Genomic DNA, 12,460 nt, shown 5'->3' with positions numbered 1-12,460 from the left:
TCCTCCAGCACCGCCTGTGATTTGTCATCACTCTTGATTAGGGAAGCTAATCCCGAGATCGGTGTGAATCCCGGGATTTTCGTGATTAAGCTGTGGCAGGCTGCGCATGTTTCTGCAGCCCGGGCAGCGCTGAGCGCTAGTTCAGTCGGCTCAGACGCTGCAACTGGGCTTCCTACAGATATGCGGCTGCATGTGAGGTCATAGGGGTCACACTGCGCAGCCGCACGCCAGCCCACTCCTGCGGAGCCTGCTGTGAGCAGACTGCTATTGCTAAACGGAGGCTCATTGCTGACACTCTTACTCACTGGCTGCTGTGAGAGGACCACGGTGGGAGTCTCTGCCTGGCAGTGCCCTGGGCTGGCTTTGTACTCTGCAAAACTTGCTGAAGCCTGCGGTTCTTCAATCTGGACTGGAACCGGGTGAGTCAACTGACCATGTGACTGGGGATTTTGTTCACAGTTCCGTCCCGGCTACGACCCCTTTTAGACTGGTAGCCTGACGATCAATGACATCACCGCCACCAAGCGCTGAGCCGGCGCTTGGAGATGAGCCCAGGCTGTTCATACGCAGAGAACGGGAACCAGGTCGCATCAACCCAGGTTACCTGTTCACACTGCATCGAGAGCTGGGTCTCTTATTTCAACCTGGCCCATTCACACAGCACACAAACATAGGTTGCCGCGCGTTCACACGAAATAACCCAGGTTATTGCTGCAAGTGTGAAAGGGTTTAAGTGATTTGTGAGGCTGGACACAGCTCATAACTATGCTGCTAAGGGTCGGGCACCAGTGTACCTACTGAGCACCGGGTATTGTACGGTTATAACCTCCAACACATGCTGGCTGGCAGGCCAAGCTCTCCGCTATTATATAGCACTAGTACATAGGGGTCCCTTAGGACTGGAGTTGGGAAGCACTGCCCTAACAGTGCATGTTTTCCAGATCGCACAGTTGGTGCATAGGATTTACTAATTACTGGCAGACACATTTTAAAAGATGCACAGGTGGAGCTAATTATTTTTCTTGTGATACAGAGATCTGTAAAACATGCTCTGTTAAGGGGTCCCTGAGGACTGAGTTGGGAAACGCTGACAGAGGTTCATCACAGCTGGAGGTATTCTAGACGCAGCTGATAGGAGTAGCCCCTTTGGAACGCAGCATTTTGATAACAGCGCAGCAGCTTGAGCTTAAATATGCCAAGTGGAATTTGCTGTCACGTATTGTGAACGTTCACATAGATATACTGAAAGTTATTACTAGCAGGGGATCAAATTTCATCCCAGTTTATTTCTTAACTACTTTATGGTACAACAATAATTTCTAGTGTTAGGTCCACTTACTAAGACAAGCTCCGCCTTTTGTTGGTGTAAGTCCGCCTACCATTACTTGCTCCCTATCACAGGTGGCTCCAGGTATAGAGAAGCTCTAATCCCACCTACTTTGGTGTTGGTTCCGCTATAGTTGGTCTGCTGCCGCCAACATGACACCACTGCCAGCAAATGATCCAGGGCCACTTTAGTTTCCAATCTGCTCCTGTACAAGGTCATATAATACAGGGTATGTAGCATATAACACTGTAAAAGGAATATTGCAAAAGATACAAAAGGGACAAATATTTTTGGGGGTGTGTGGGGGGGATCATTTGCTTTTCTTCATCTTTAGTCATTCGCTTAAAAATCCATCAGACTAAAACCTACAGCCATACAAAATCAGTGCTTAAAGCATAACATTTAATAATGTAAAGTATTTTTGTAGCAGTAGATAATAGGAGATATGGTAAGAACTTACCTTTGTTATCTCTATTTCTACAAAGTCCATAGGGTTCCACAGGATACCTTGGGGTATAGATGACGACGTCAGGCATCGTGCACCATAGAGTTAAGCTTTCAGCCTCCCCGGATGCACTAGGATCCCCCTCCTATACCACGCCCCCGAACCAAGGCCTCTCAGTTACGTACTAAGCCATAGGCCGGAGGAGGAGAAGGAAGAGAGAGAAAAAAGATCTGGACACATACAAGAATCACATTCTCACCAGAGAGAGACGGAAAAACCGGTGACCAGAGTAAAGCCCATCTGCAGCACAGGTGCGACAGGGCGGGAGTCCTGGGGAACCCTATGGACTTCGTAGAAATAGAGATAATGAAGGTAAGTTCTTACCATATCTCCTATTTTCTACATCAGGGTCCATAGGGTATCCACAGGATACCTTGGGGATGTCCCAAAGCAGTATCCTTTAAGGGTGGGGACACTCCTGTGCTGAAAGGAGAATCCGCATCCTGAGAGGCAAAGGTGTCAAACGCGTAATACCTCACAAAGGTATGGACCGAGGACCATGTGGCAGCCTTGCAGATCTGGACTGCAGAGGCACCACGTCGAGCAGCCCACGAAGGGCTAGTGGAATGAGCCCTCACAGGAAGATAAGCTTCTGAAATGGTCATACGAATCCAGCCTGCCAAAGTCTGCTGTGAAGCAGGCCAACCCTTTTTACGGAAGCCATAGAGGACAAACAAGGCGTCTGACTTCCTAAACGAAGAAGTGTGGTCAACATAAGTCCTTAAGGCCCGTGCAACATCCAAAGTGGCCTCACCCACTGAAAGATAAGGTGAGTTAAAGACCGGCACAAAGATTTCCTCGTTGATGTGGAAACTCAAAACAACTTTGGGAAGGTAACCAGGACAAGTGCGCAGCACCGCCCTGTTCCTATGAAAAATCAGAAAAGGGGGTCTACAGGAGAGAGCCCCTAAGTCAGAAACACGTCTGGCCAAAGCAATGGCCAGAGGGAAAATAGTTTTAGCTGTCAGCCATTTGAGGTCCACTTGAGCCCAGTGGTTCAAACGGCGGTCCCTGGAGAGCCCTCAGGACCACAGCTAAATCCCAAGGCGCCACCGGTGGAACAAAAGGTGGCTGAATTCTGAGAACACCTTGCATAAAGGTGCACACATCAGGGATTGCAGCAATCCTACGATGGAACCAGACGGACAGGGTAGACACCTGCACCTTCAGAGACGCAAGGCGAAGCCCATGGTCCAGTCCCGCCTGTAGGAAAGCTAATACTCTAGACAGACGGAACTCCCGAGAAGCATAACCTCTCGGCCGACACCACTGGAAGAACGTATGCCACACACGATGGTATATTCTTGCAGAGGATGGTTTCCGAGCCCTTAGCATTGTTTCAGAGCTGGAAAACCCCCTGGACCTTAACATGGCCGTCTCAACAGCCACGCCATCAAAGACAGCCGAGTCAGGTCCGGGTGAAGACAAGGACCCTGTGACAGGAGGTCCGGACGTAACAGCAACAGCAGAGGAATGTCCACGGACAGTCCCTGGAGGTCTGAGAACCAGCGCCCCCGGGGCCACGTGGGAGCTATCAACAGGAGCGTCCCTCCTTCCTGTTTGAATTTCCGGATTACCCGTGAAAGAAGGGAAACCGGAGGAAACAGATAAGCAAACCGGAACGTCCACCGGACGGACAGAGCATCCACCAGAGACGCCTTTTCGTCTCTTGTGCGAGACCCGTACACCGGCAACTTGTTGTTGTGCTGTGACGCCATGAGGTCGATCTCTGGAAGACCCCACCTGTCCACCAGAAGTTGAAAGACGTCCTGGTGCAGAGACCATTCCCCCGGATGAACTTCCTGGCAACTGAGAAAGTCCGCCTCCCAGTTTAGGACTCCCGGGATGAAGACTGCTATGGCCGGGAGATTTCGCTCCGCCCAAACCAGGATTCAGGACACCTCTATGAGAGCCGCCCGACTTCGGGTTCCTCCTTGCCGATTTATGTAGGCCACGGTGGTAGCGTTGTCCGATTGGACCTGCACTGAGTGACCTTGGAGAACCCGATGTGCCTGCTGGAGAGCATTGAATACCACGCGGAGCTCCAAGATGTTGAGATGGGTCGTCTGCAACCACCAGGCTAGGGCCAGGTGAACCTACGGAGTGAGCACCATCGTCTGGGATTTTATACTCTGAGGCAGTCCATTCCATTTGGACAGGATCAATTGCTGCAGAGGTCTGGAGTGAAACTGGGCATATTCCACCATGTCAAATACCGACACCATGGAGCCCAGTAACCTCATCGCCGAGTGCAGAGACACACGGCGATTCTGCAGACAACTGCATACCCTCAACTGCAAGGCAGAGATCTTTTCCCCCGTCACAAAGATCCTTTGCTGTCCGGAGTCCAATAAGGCTCCGAGGTGCAGAATCCTCTGAGACGGGATCAGGGTGGACTTCTGCCAGTTTATCAACCAGCCGTGCCGTTGCAGTACCGCAATGGTCAGGTCCAAGTGGCGTAGGAGCAGCTCTGGAGATCCTGCCACCAACAGGTGGTCATCCAAGTACGGTAATATGCGGACTCCCTGCAGCCGCAGGGAAGCCGCCATGACCGCCATCACCTTGGTGAATACACGTGGTGCTTTTGCCAGCCCAAAAAGTAACGCCCGGAACTGAAAGTGGTCGTTGCGGAATGCAAACCTGAGGAATGGTTGATGGCGTAAAAGAATAGGGACATGCAGGTAAGCGTCCTGTATGTCCAATGACACCATGTAATCCCCAGGTTCCAACGCCAGAATGATGGACCGTTGGGTCTCCATCCGAAACCTCGGCACCCGCAAAGACTTGTTGAGTGCTTTGAGGTTGAGGATCGGACGATACGACCCATTGGGTTTCTGCACCAAAAACAGATTGGAATAGAAACCCTGGCCCCTCGGGGAGAATGGAACAGGCACTATAACTCCAGCCTTGAGCATAGTGTGCAAAACCTTCCGCAGTTCCACGGCTTTGTTCCGGTCTGATGGAAGACCCGTGGTGAAGAATCGAGACGGGGGCCTGTGCCGAAAGGAGAGGGCGTACTCGTGAGAAACCACCTCGAGAACCCAAGTGTCTGTAGTGGTAACCGACCAACACTGGGCGAACTGCAGCAGGCGGCCTCCCACTTTGGGATCGCCCAAAGGAAGGCCCGGACCGTCAGGCCGCAGGCTTGTCATCGGGCTTAGGGCCGGACGTCTGGTACTCCGAGCCTGTTTCCGGGGCTTGGCCGATTTTTGGGGGGCCAGCCTGTCTGGGAAGAGACTGCGTCTTAGGCCTACCCTGGGCCCTGTAAGGCCGACGTACCTGAATCGGAAGGAACCGCAGCAGACGGAAGACATAGCGATTTGGCTGCCGCCAGCGTGGCTACGATTTTGTCCAGATCCGGACCAAAGAGGACTTCTCCATTGAAAGGCAAAGCTTCCAAGCCCTTCTTGGAATCAGCGTCTGCCTTCCAAGACCGCAACCATAAGGTGCGACGAGCAGCGACAGCCGCCGAAGAAATCCGAGACGCCAGGGTACTGATATCCAAGGCCGCCTCATTGATATAAGTGGCCGAGTCCCGGAGATTTAAGTGGCCGAGTCCCGGAGATTGCCTATCAACTCGGTCTGTTCAGCCGAACAGTCGGAATCGAAAGACGCCTCCAAATTATCAGCCCAGCGCTCCATAGCCCTGGCTACCCAACAAATGGCCATAGCCGGCCTAGCTGCCTGCCCCCCGAGTACTCCACACCAGTCCCCAGGGAGCCCCCTGCCTGGGGGACTCTATGTTTCAGCAGGGTCCCACCGCAGGACCCCACTGCCCCCTTGGATCCGGCCTTGGTCCCAAACATCTGGGGTCACCGCTGTGACCCCAGATGCTTACCAGCAGCCCCGGATCGGTACCGGCGGGGGTATAGGGAAGACAGCATGGACGTCAGTACTGACTGTCCATGCTGTACTTCCAGATGTGCAGCCACGGCTGCATTGAAGAAACTTCAGGGGCCATTCTAACAGGTGCTTCCGACTCTGGCCGGGCACCAAACGAAACTGAGATGTCGGGGGACGGGGTATAGGAGGGGGACCCTAGTGCATCCTGGGAGGCTGAAAGCTTAACTCTATGGTGCCCGATGCCTGACGTCATCACCTATACCCCAAGGTATCCTGTGGATACCCTATGGACCCTGATGTAGAAACAAAAATGATCAAGCTTAGAAGAAAATTATATATTCTCTAAAGGCACTGTCAACTATGAAGGCAATAAATAGGCTGCTAACAGGTTTTGTTTTTTGTTAACTTTAATCAATTCTAGAATACTTTCAAAATAGTTTTTCCCCCTTTGCAAGTGTATATATATATTTATATTTTATTTTTTCAAATAGTGTATTATCCAGTAAACAAACTCTTATTCATCTAAAAATAAGACCGTTCATATATGTAACAAAACATAAATCAAATTTCACTCAGTAGCACTCCCCTGTGTGTGTGTCACAGTGGCTGCCAACCTCGTCTAGAGGAAACCTGGTGGTACCCAGATATTGTACAATAACCCAGAGAGATGGCACCCTCTAGTGCACAACAAATGAAGTATTTGATGGCAGTATTTCATGAATATTTAGGTCTTGCACTAGTACATTTTGATGTATGTAGGAGTATACATTATACACACACACACATAATTGCATAACTTGGTGTTTATAGAAAACAAGAGATATGGTAAGAACTTACCTTTGTTATCTCTGTTTCTACGAAGTCCATAGGGTCCACAGGGTGACCTTGGGGTATAGCTGGATCCTGGATCCTCGGGGACCACGGAGTTAAAGCTTTTAGCTGCTCCCAGGATGCACTTGGGTCCAACCTCCCCTATACCCCGCCCCGGAGCCACAGGCACCTCAGTTGGTAAGCAGCCCAGGCCGGAGGAGGAGACGAAACAGAGAGAAGGAAGACTGGAACACACAAGAACCATACTCACAGAAATGGGAGACGGAAAACCGGTGACCAGTCACAGAGCCCATATGAAGCCAGGTGCGTCAGGGCGGGTGCCCTGTGGACCCTATGGACTTCGTAGAAACAGAGATAACAAAGGTAAGTTCTTACCATATCTCTTGTTTTCTACTTCAGGGTCCATAGGGGTCCACAGGGTGACCTTGGGGATGTCCCAAAGCAGTCCAACTAAGGGCGGGGACGCTCCTGTGCTGAAAGGAGTACCCGGCGCCCAAAGGATGCATCCTGAGAGGCAAAGGTGTCAAACGCATAGAACCTCAAAAAGGTCTGAATGGAAGACCAGGTGGCCGACTTACAGAGCTGAACAGCAGAGGCTCCACGGCTAGCAGCCCAAGAAGGGCCCACGGACCGAGTGGAATGAGCCTTAACAGAGGCTGGAACAGGTAAACCCTCCTGCATATAAGCCTCAATAATAACAGAACGAAGCCAACGGGCTAGAGTCTGTTTGTTGGCAGGCCAACCCCTCTTGTGAAAACCAAAGAGGATAAACAAAGAATCCGACTTCCTCACAGAACTAGTCCGGTCCACATAAACCTGGAGTGCCCTTACAACGTCTAAGGAAGTCTCCCCAGCCGAAAGATCAGGTGACTGAAAGGCTGGTACAACAATTTCCTGATTAATGTGGAACCTGGAAACCACCTTAGGCAGGAAATCAGGACGAGTGCGAAGCACCGCTCTGTCCTGATGAAAAATCAGAAAAGGGGGACGACAAGAAAGCGCCCCCAAATCTGAAACCCTCCTGGCAGAAGCAATTGCCAAGAGGAAAACAGTTTTAAAAGTTAGCCACTTGAGCTCCACTGACTCCAAGGGCTCAAAAGGAGGACCCTGTAAGGCCCTAAGAACCACCGCCAAATCCCACGGGGCCACAGGTGGCACAAAGGGAGGCTGGATTCTCAAAACACCCTGGAAAAAGGTGTGTACGTCCGGCATAGCAGCGATCCTGCGCTGGAACCACACCGACAGACCAGACACGTGTACCTTCAGTGAAGAAAGACGTAATCCTAAGTCCAAACCGGACTGAAGGAAAGCCAGAATACGCGAAACTCGGAACACCTGGGGATCATAGTTTCTGGCCTCGCACCACTGAAAGTAAGTGTGCCACACTCTGTGATAGATCCTCGCGGAAGCAGGCTTGCGCGCCCTCAGCATGGTGGTAATAACGGAGCTAGAAAAGCCCCGAGACCTCAGGACGGCTGTCTCAAGAGCCACGCCGTCAAAGATAGTCGACCCAGATCCGGGTGAAGACAGGGCCCCTGAGACAACAGGTCCCGCCGTTGAGGTAGGAGGTATGGAGCGTCGATGGACAGGCTCCGCAGATCGGAGTACCACGGGCTTCTGGGCCACGCTGGGGCCACCAGGATCAGTGTGCCTCCGTCCTGTTTGAACTTGCGCAGGACCCGAGGCAGCAGAGATATCGGAGGGAACAAGTAAGCCAGTTGAAACAACCATTTCACCGACAGCGCGTCTATCAGACTTGCGCCTGCGTCCCTTGTCCTTGACCCGTACACAGGCAGCTTGTGATTGTAACGGGACGCCATCAGGTCCAGCTCTGGCAGCCCCCACTTGTCCACGAGTAGTTGGAATACCTCTGGATGAAGCGACCATTCCCCGGGATGCACATCGTAACGGCTGAGGAAGTCTGCCTCCCAATTGAGGACTCCTGGGATGAAAACTGCCGAGAGAGCTGGAAGATAGCGCTCCGCCCAAGCCAGGACGCGGGACACCTCCGACATCGCAGCTCGACTGCGAGTACCTCCCTGGTGATTGATGTATGCCACCGTGGTGGCGTTGTCTGACTGCACCTGAACGGCCCTTCCGTGAAGAGCGGTGCCGGACGACTGCAGGGCTCTGTATACTGCCCGCAGTTCCAGGATGTTGATGGGAAGAATCGCTTCCTCCGCCGACCAACGACCCTGAAGTGACAACTCCGCCCCCAACCCCGGAGACTGGCATCTGTCGTGAGCAGAACCCATTCCGGGATCCAAAAGGGGCGCCCCTCCAAGAGATGCGCTGTCTGCAGCCACCAGGCTAGGGACAGACGCACCTCCGAGGACAACACCAGCATCTGAGAGCGGATCCTGTGTGTCAATCCGTTCCATTCTGAAAGAATCAGCCCCTGCAGGGGCCTGGAATGGAACTGGGCAAACTCCACCATGTCGAATGCCGACACCATGGACCCCAAAACTCTCATCGCTGAGTGCACCGACACTCTGCCACTGCTCAGACAACTGTGAATCCGCAGCTGTAAGGAGGAGACCTTCTCTGGAGTCAGAAAAATCCGTTGCTGACGAGAGTCCAGCAGGGCCCCCAAATGAACCATCCGTTGTGATGGGATGAGGGAGGATTTCTTCCAGTTGATCAACCAGCCGTGCGCCTGTAGACAAGCGACCGTCAGGTGGAGATGCTGGATCAGTACCTCCGGGGAGCTTGCCAGCAAGAGGAGGTCGTCTAGATACGGTAGCAACCGTATCCCCTGGCTCCGAAGGTGAGCCGCCATGACCGCCATCACCTTGGTAAATACCCTTGGTGCCGTGGAGAGACCAAAGGGTAGAGCCCTGAATTGGTAGTGGTTGTGGAGAATAGCAAACCGCAGAAACCGTTGGTGCGATGTTGCTATAGGCACATGGAGGTAGGCGTCCTGGATATCCAGGGAGACCATATAATCCCCCGGTTCCATCGCCAGTATGATGGAACGCAAAGTTTCCATCCTGAATTTGGGAACCCTGAGAAACCTGTTCAGGGACTTCAAATTGAGGATGGGGCGATGAGAGCCATTGGGTTTCTGCACCAGAAACAGCGTAGAGTAATACCCCATCCCACGTTGAGACTGTGGTACGGGTATAATGACCCCCGCCGTCAGCAAGGCCTCTATGGCTTCCTGAACCTGCAAGGCCTTGGTTTTGTCCTGAGGACTTGTGCAAAAAAACTGGCAAGGCGGCCTGTGCCGAAAAGACAGGGCGTACCCCTGGGAGACCACTTCTCGCACCCAGGCATCCGTGGTGGTATTGTGCCAGCACTGGGCGAATTGAAGAAGTCGGCCTCCCACTCTGGGGTCCCCCAGAGGGAGGCCCGTCCCATCACACAGAAGGCTTATCTTCTGGCTTGGAAGAAGGGCGCCTAGCACTCCAGGCTTGCTTCTTTGGCTTTGAGGCGGTCTTGGGTGCGGACTGCCTCGGGAAGGACTGACCCTTTGCCTTGCCCTGAACCCGAAAGGAACGAAACGCCGAGCTCCGGACCTTAGCAGGTGTAGTAGCTGAAGGGAGGAAGGCTGACTTGGATTTTGCCAGGGTATCTACTATTTTGTCCAGGTCCGGACCAAATAGTAATTCCCCATTAAAAGGTAAGGCCTCCAAGCCTTTCTTTGAATCCGCGTCTGCTCTCCAAGACCGCAACCACAAGGATCTACGAGCAGACACTGCTGCCGCCGAAACCCTAGAGGTCAACAGGCTAGCATCCAAAGATGCTTCTCCAATGTAGGAGGCGGCATCTCTCATCTGTCCTAACAACGCCCCCTGGACGTCCGGAGATTCATCCGTAAACGTGTCCTCCAAGGCGTTGGCCCACCCCTCAATGGCCTTGGCCACCCAGGAGATGGCCATGGACGGCCGGGCTACAGCCCCTGAGAGAGAATAAATAGACTTTAGACAAGTCTCCACCTTCCTGTCCGTAGGATCCTTCAGCGAGGATATAGACGGCAATGGCAAAGTAGCACTCCTGATGAGGCGTGTTACATGGGAATCGACTGCAGGCGGAGTTTCCCATTTCTTACAATGCGCTTCCGGGAATGGATAATTGGACGCCAAGCGTTTCTGTGGCAGGAAACGCTTACTGGGCGTCTGCCAGGCCACCGCCATGTGATCAGTCAACTGATCAGACAAGGGGAACGCTGTAGAAGTAACCTTAGCTTTTTTAAAACTAGGATACCTTGACTTGGGAGCGGGTGCCTCATCCTCAATCAGAAGAATAGCCCGCACCGCCTTAACCAGAGCCCGCACATTGATGGAAGACTTAGTGTCTACCTCCTGGACTGAGGCATCTGAGGCTGAGTCATCCTGTACCTCACCATCATCCGAGAACCCCTCAGAATCCGAAAGATGCGCAGCCTGTGCCATGACTGAGCGTTTAGACGCCCTGGAGGGCACGTCACTGCGCAACATCGACTGAAAAGCCGAAGATGCTGCCGCCAAATCTTGGACAGTGTGGGAAAGCGCATCCACCCAGGGTGTAGGAGCTGTCACAGGAGCCTGAAACGGCACCACAGCCGGCTGTGCCACAGGGGTGGACTGAATATACATTGGCAACCCCGCATAGGGACCAACAGGCTGAGACCCCGGGGGAGTCTGCAATAATTGTGGGACACCCAGGGAATGGGGGATGGCAGGCTGGGGCAACGCCCTAGTAGGGGCGGCAGTCGGGACCGACAGACGGTCCGCGATGGACACCAGCACCTGGGAAAACCGCCCATGGTGGCTCCTGCGAAATGGGAGGTTTAGACGTACCAGGGACCGCCTGGCACCGTCCGCACAGGCCGTCCTGTGACAAATCCTCCCTATCCACTCCTGCAGAACAGCGCCTGCAGGAGAACAATGCTGGAGCCCCGGAGTGCTCAATCTCCTCCTCAGACATGACTTAGGAAGAAAACGTGCGCACTCACCAGTGTGCTGAACAACAGCCCACAATATGGCACCGTGTAGCACACAACTGTATGTGACGGACCTCACAAATACGTGATCTATATAGGTGAGGTCAGTAGAAACACCCTTCCCCCGCACACCTGTAGGGCTTGTAGGAGAAGGAAAGGGATAGGTACAGGCTGACAGTAAGTAGAAAAAAGACAGACAGGCAGCACTAGCAAAAGTCACATACCATGCAGGAAGATATACTCACTGCACCTTTCCACTACAATCAACCTCCCAGATTCAGTGTCTGGGAGGGCTATAGTGCTGTGTACACTGTCCTTCTGCAGGGGAGAGGTACACAGGGGGACCGGTCCGCGTGCTCCCTGAGAGTATCCACGCTGCCACAGAGAAAATGGCCGCTGGAGACCTCAGAGGAGGAGTGGCCGAGTATCTGCAGCTCAGCGACGCCAGACTCCGTGCTGAAAGGCGCGCTGAGCTGAGGGGAGGAGCCGCTAGACAGGGAAGGCTTCCTCCCCTGGCTAGCATATTAACCCCCGGGTTGCCGGCATCCCGCTTGCCGCGATATTAACCCTGGTGGTCTAGTGGTCTGGCGGGGTATGCCTCCGCTGGAGGGGGGGCCCACCGCTAGCGCCCCCGGTCTGTCCCCTAGACCGGGGGCATGGGACTGCATTTGAAAGGAACCCGCGCACCGCCGCTAATCAGCGGTGCGCGGCTTACCTGATCTCCCCGGCGTCTTCCGGCAGCAATCCCGGGGGAAACCAGAGTCCGGCTAGTACAGACTCTGGCTTCCCCCGCCGCGATCCCCAGTTCAGTGCTGGCGTCGCGGCGCCAGCAGGGAGAAGGAGCGGCAGCGTGGGCGTCTGTACAGACAGCCCAGCGCTGCCGCTCTGTAGAAAAACTGTTAGTAAAAAATAAATAAATTTAACTAAGTTAAATAAAAAATTAAAAGCTTTAGGGGGCTGCTCCTGCAGCCCACCCCGCAGGGTGACCAGACTCCGGCCGGGCACCATCTAAAACTGAGGTGCCTGTGGC

The sequence above is a fragment of the Taudactylus pleione genome, unplaced genomic scaffold (assembly GCF_031769625.1).
Source record: "Taudactylus pleione unplaced genomic scaffold, aTauple2 ptg000247l, whole genome shotgun sequence".
NCBI lineage: Eukaryota > Metazoa > Chordata > Amphibia > Anura > Myobatrachidae > Taudactylus > Taudactylus pleione.
The sequence above is the reverse complement of the archived record's forward strand: the minus strand, read 5'-3'. Positions refer to the sequence as shown.